The sequence below is a fragment of the Carya illinoinensis genome, chromosome 2 (assembly GCF_018687715.1).
Source record: "Carya illinoinensis cultivar Pawnee chromosome 2, C.illinoinensisPawnee_v1, whole genome shotgun sequence".
Lineage (NCBI taxonomy): Eukaryota > Viridiplantae > Streptophyta > Magnoliopsida > Fagales > Juglandaceae > Carya > Carya illinoinensis.
The window spans coordinates 29,579,541-29,585,540 of record NC_056753.1 but is presented as its reverse complement, the minus strand read 5'-3'; the positions used below and the strand labels follow the sequence as shown (position 1 = coordinate 29,585,540).

General features: G+C 34.5%; 1 long non-coding RNA gene across 1 annotated transcript; it reads left to right on the top strand.

Annotated features, from left to right (window-relative positions):
- Window positions 1–2,692: 2,692 nt before the first annotated feature.
- Window positions 2,693–4,251, top strand: LOC122300755. Its single transcript, XR_006240075.1, has 2 exons — window positions 2,693–3,437; window positions 3,965–4,251. It is a non-coding gene; the product is annotated as an uncharacterized LOC122300755 (long non-coding RNA).
- The last annotated feature ends 1,749 nt before the right edge of the window (window positions 4,252–6,000 follow it).

Below are 6,000 nucleotides of genomic sequence, written 5' to 3'. Positions count from 1 at the left end.
TGTCTCCACAAAAGAGTAGAGGCCGACTGCTAGACTTACTTTCACCAAATGAAGCTGCAATGTTAGCCATAAGATCTTAAATCAAAATATAGTTAATCTTATAATAGAGCTCTTAGCTCTGATACCAATTGTTGCCCAGATGACTAACACAAGAGGGGGTGAATTGAGTTGTATTAAAAAAATAACAATTATAAATCAAATATACAATATAAAATATAAAAAAAATACAAAATAGCAATAAATATAAAGAGTAAGGGTAAGAGAGAAACAAACTCAGTATGTTAACGAGGTTCGGCCCCACTGCCTACGTCATCGCCTCAAGCTACCCCTTGAGGATTCTCAAATTCACTATTCAACCTCTTTCAGGTGGAGATAGAAATCTATTATACATTTGAACAACACCGCTACAAAGGATCCGTGTAGAACACCCTCTACACTTGCAATCACCTTATACGTGGTGATTTAACTATTCCCTGTGTAGAACACTTTCTACACGCACAAGGGTTATATACACCCTTTTACTGATACAAGAGCTGATAGTGGGTAGGTTATCAAAAAACACTCCTCAATGAGTGAAATAAGAACAATACAGTATAAACTATATCTCTCAAAATAAACAAGAATTAAGGCTCAATGCTTAGAGAAGAGAGAATAAAAGTTTTGAATGAATGTTGTATCCTCTTGATGTTGTAAATGTGAATTGAAGCTCTCAAATGATCTATTTATAGGCATATGACTTCATATTCAAATTTAAAAAGATTCACATGTCAAAAACAATATCATTCACTTTTTCAAAAAATTCAAATAAAATGTTCTTCTTTTTCAATTGTCAAATACAACATCATTCATTTTTCAAATATTTCAAACCTAATCTTTTACTTTTGACATATGACAAAAGGAGCACACTTTACTTTTCAAAATTTTCAAACAAAATCATCTACCTTTTGCATAAGTCAAAAAAAGCATCAATTACTTTTGAAAATATTCAAATAAAATATGCACATGTGAAAGATAACAATCAATCATCTTTAATATATTCAAAGTTCAACCCTTTAATCAATGTATGCACATGTGAAAGATGACAATCAATCATCTTTCAAAATTTTCAAATTTAATTTTCAAAATATTCATGCACATGTGGAAAATGTATTTGAATGTTTTATGATAAAATATTAATTTTGACCTTTAATCCTAATTTTGAATTTTTAATAGATTTACAACATTACTTTGACTTTAATATGAATTTGTTCCCTTCTTCCTCATGCTTGTTTTCTTGATGTGCTTGACTCCATTGTGTAGACAACTTGAGCTTAAGACTCTTTTATTTTTTGAATTTATTTGTTATCATCAAGATCCATGTATAGATATATAATTACACAAAACTTAAAACATTAGGTTCAACATATATTATAAGTAAGAGTAAATGTGGAGAAAGCTAGCTAGAACCTATGACCTAAGACCAATTATGATAAGCAAGGCTTTATTAGTGTTATGCTCTATATCCTTGTTGGCCCACTGCACTTCGCATAATGAAAAGTCTTACTCCCTAGCTAGCGCTAAGGTATCATGCTCAGCATATTATATGTATATATATATATATATATAGTTTGATGAATATATCAGTGTATGTCGTGTGTATATAGTTCGAGGAATATATCAACCAAAGGAATATTATCTATGTTCAAAGGAGAGGAAATTCTCAAAGAAGAGAGATAAGAGAGATGGGAAGAAAATTGTTAGAAAACTAAAATTATTCCATATTGCTTTCGAGATCATCGATCGGCAAAGCAATCAGAGTCTTAGAGAATACTAAACATTATTAGTTTATAATTAATTAATTAGACATTCCAGACTGCATGATCATCTTATTATTTATCTATTTCAAAAGCTTTATTCTTGAGATCGAGATTTGCCGGCCTATATATTTTGTTGTCAATTATATATCATCATATGTTAAAAAAAAAAAAATGATTTCTAAATTGGAAGAGACTTTTATCAAACGAGTCGATTTCCTCATTTTTGGTATCAAACGTTTTCAATAACTAGTATGTGCAGCTGGCATTATGGCCAAATACTGATATGATCAACAAATAGAGAATTTGCTAACAGAAGGCTATATATATCAGTGAACAAAAACAAGAAAATGCTTGTATGGAATGGATTGAATCGCAGAGAGAGAGAGAGAGAGAGAGAGAGAGAGTGAGAGAGAGAGAGAGAGAGAGAGAGAGAGAGAGAGAGAGAGAGAGATTGGCCACGATTTTCTTGGATTGATCAGATGCTTTCTTCTTTCTTGATCTTTATATTTGAACCTTATGCATTAACACCTACATGAAACCATGCATGCAGTGGTCCCCCACGCCGGCCCTGGCCACTGATCTCTTTTCTCCTTTGGCTCATGGTTGATGGTTTGATGCCTTTACTCAGAAAGGAAGAGAGAGATGAATGCTAAGGGTCCCCCACCTCTATGAAGCCCCACCCTAAAAAGTTATTAAATGCCGCTACAAAATAAAAAGAAACACTCGCTAACCTGTCTGCAGTAACTTGCATGGTGTTGATAATCTTGGCGTGACAATATTCAATTTGCATAAATTTGGGACCACTAATTACAACTTTTGTTTTGGTTTTATCCAGTAATTTCTTTTTCAGTCCCCAAATAAGACCATAATTCCCATTCATTTCCCCCCCTAAAGTTCACGGCACCCACCTGGTCTTCTATTTATACACCTCTTTATCCTCTTTTCTCCATCAAACCCTAGCAGAAGTACCAGTACTGATGATCACGACAAGACAAGTCCCTTCCTTTCCATTTACCCTCATAGCAGTAGTGCGCATTTTCTTATCATGTGCACCCCCATCAGTTGAAGCTGCCAGCATGATCTTAAACTTTCTCCTTTGCTGAGGAAAGATCAGATCATGGGGCAGTTTCACCTGTTGTTGGCCGCACCAGTAACCCTAATTCGGCCCTCACAAACCCTATCTTACATGTTTTTGTTTTTTTACTTTTTCTTTTCCTTGCATGATCAATCCCTAGAAAAAGGTGCATGTATATGTAATCTTCTCGTCCATGATTTGAAATCGTACCAGGTTTCGATGGTTTTTAATTTCTAAATATTTCAGTGTACAAGTACCTGTACTGGTTTCTGTATAGATTATTGTGCTTCATTTTCTTTATTATGGGAAATTCGACAGGAACATGTTAAGTGCTTCTTCTTGTTAGGGTTTTCAGAGACAGAAATTCTACTTGGGGATTGTAGGGTTTTGACTGACAAGAGTTTCCGCTTCTCCTGGCTCCTTAGATCTACACGTTTAATGCAGATCTCCCCCAGTGATTTGGCGATTGAGCATTGCTTGATGCCGCAGTACTGCTTTTGTTAAGTAATAATGGCTAAGCATAAGCATCTCTCATCCAGATATATGCTGCGCTGATCTCCTAATATGTTTGTCTTGTTTTTTTTTTTCTTTATCATTTTCATTTTATGGACATGGATCGAGCTGGCTTATTCTTTAGCGTTCAATTTAAAAACAATTATATTTGCTAGAGTTAAGGTGTTTACAAAGCACCTCTTTACAGAATTAATCAAGGTGATCCGTATCTTATTCTCTATTGTTAATATTTTGGATCAAATCAGAGCTTATAAGTCCATCTAGGGTTCCTATGATGTGGGTTTTCTTTCTAGATGTAGACGAAAATCTTAAAATTCTGAGCTTTTAGAGACTCCAATTCTCTTAAGTCTTAATTTCCATGAAGGCGTTCATTTTTTAATCTTGTCACTATATATCAAAATCCACGGATCAGAGAGAAAGAGAGAGATTTGGTGGCGGGATAGTAGTCCTTCTATTTCCGTACGAAAGTAATTGAGGCAATTAAGTTCAAGTAACAGATACATAACGTCAATCCAGATCGGTTCAAATAATATTTATCTATAGATGTTAATTATTTCTTGTTCTTTCATCTTCGATGCAGGTGGAGATGAGGATCATCACTGGAATAGTACTCAACTTGTCACAAATGAAGGGTTATTCTCAGTTCAGCCTTTACCTAGCTAGCTAGCTAGTTGGTTCGTTGTGGATGCCATATATGTGACTGTGCTAGCTTTTACAATTTACCTTTACAGTTGCGGTTTCATGCTCTCGTATTATTGTATATATAATTAATTCCCTCAAGCCTATGGATAGACAAAAAGAATTAGAACAAGATGAAGTTGATGATGATGATGATGTACTACTGAATAAACCTTTCACTTTTAAGTACTTGACATTAGTTTAGTTAATTCTTTAGTTTAGTTCTGGTTGGCTCTTAGTTTTGGTATTGAGAGAGGATGTGCAAAATCCAACGGAGAGGCCGCATATATAAATGAACAGCCATTTGAAGTGTTAGCTGTCTGATCAGTTTGGAGATCAGCCATCTGGCCGAACCATTTGATTTGATCCAGCTTTCAGGTAGCGCTCTGTAGGTTTTTCTTTGCTCTGAACCTGTGGATATTTTGTTTAATTATAGTTCAGAAAGAGTGCAAGGGACATTAATATTGATGCATTCTTCAGTACTTTTCCACCAGTTTTTCGCAAGAAGCAGGATTTCTTTGGATCTAGGTTGGTGACTGGAATATTTATGGATCGATCCACAGGAACCCAAACCTAGACAAGATTTTATAGGGCTAGCTAGCTAGTAGTTAGCTTTATCTTCATTTTTTACATTACTTCTTGTACCAACTATGATAGAAACGTCACGATTGTGACTAACCCAACTCTTTCCAGTTTTTTCATTTGTCAACTATCATTCATGAAGGAGTGCAGTAGATGGAGGAGCATTTCATATTTGTCGCAGGGTTTATCACTGCATATATACCTTTTAAGGATATATAGTCCTGGGATCGAAAAGCTTTTATGAATGATGTACACTGGAGTACTTACAGTGACACGCTCCCTTCACCAAGAAAATTAAGCTTGTTTCAGAGTTTGAAAGGGAGAGATCATTGAAGTACATTAATTTGTGTGTGTGTGTGTAGTATTTCATGTGTTGTCTTAGCTGTAAACACAACCTAATTAATTTAAATTCTGTAGAACGGTACGTACAAGCTAGCTAGCCGTATTAATTATTAGCTGGATCATAATCAAAATGGACATATTGGGATGTTTAAGCAGAATCCAGATGGAAACAATTTCGGTAACCTAGGTTTATATGTGTGCGCGCGCGCGCGCGTGCATGGGGGCCGTGAAGTGGTTAGAAATGAAGGGATCGAGGAAATTTGCAGCGGCATTTTCCTCGCATTACAGGGAGATTAATATCTAAGACCATATATATGGTGGAGGTTGGGGCCATTTTTTATTGATTGCAGCTTTCTGAGAAGCTTAATTCGACGAAATACATTAATTGTAATCCGATTCTGTGATAATTTTGTTGAGGATCGAAGAAATATTGTGTGCCCATGATCTCTATTGCTACGATTATTTATAAGTTCGTTTTTTTTTTTTTTTAATTTTAATGTCGTTGAATGTTTGTATGTTTTCTTTACGTAGTTTTGTTGTTGACACCTAATTGATCATTGATATATATAAATATAAATATATATATATATATATATATATAAAATATGGACATTTTTGCTGAAGATATCTTTGTTAATAAAGATATATATTTGGATCCATAACCACAACATCATTGCGCCAATATTTTGCTGGCTTCTAATAACCACAAGCTTTACAATCCTCGTTACCATAAATATAACACAAAAATAATAATTTGCTTAACGAATTAAGGCAGAACGTGAAGTGATCAGTGGAAAAAGAAGCTAGGGTACTAATACTGCACCGCCACAAAATTAAAAACAGAGTTAAGGGACACACATACATTTTTTATTTTTTTTTTATTTTTTTGAGAAAATTGCTGATTTTATTAAAACCAAAGAATAGATACAATGAGGGAAATCCTCCAGTTTAATACACTCATCAGAGAGGTGTAAAGCATCCCTTGCTAAGACATGGTCAACACATTATTAATGC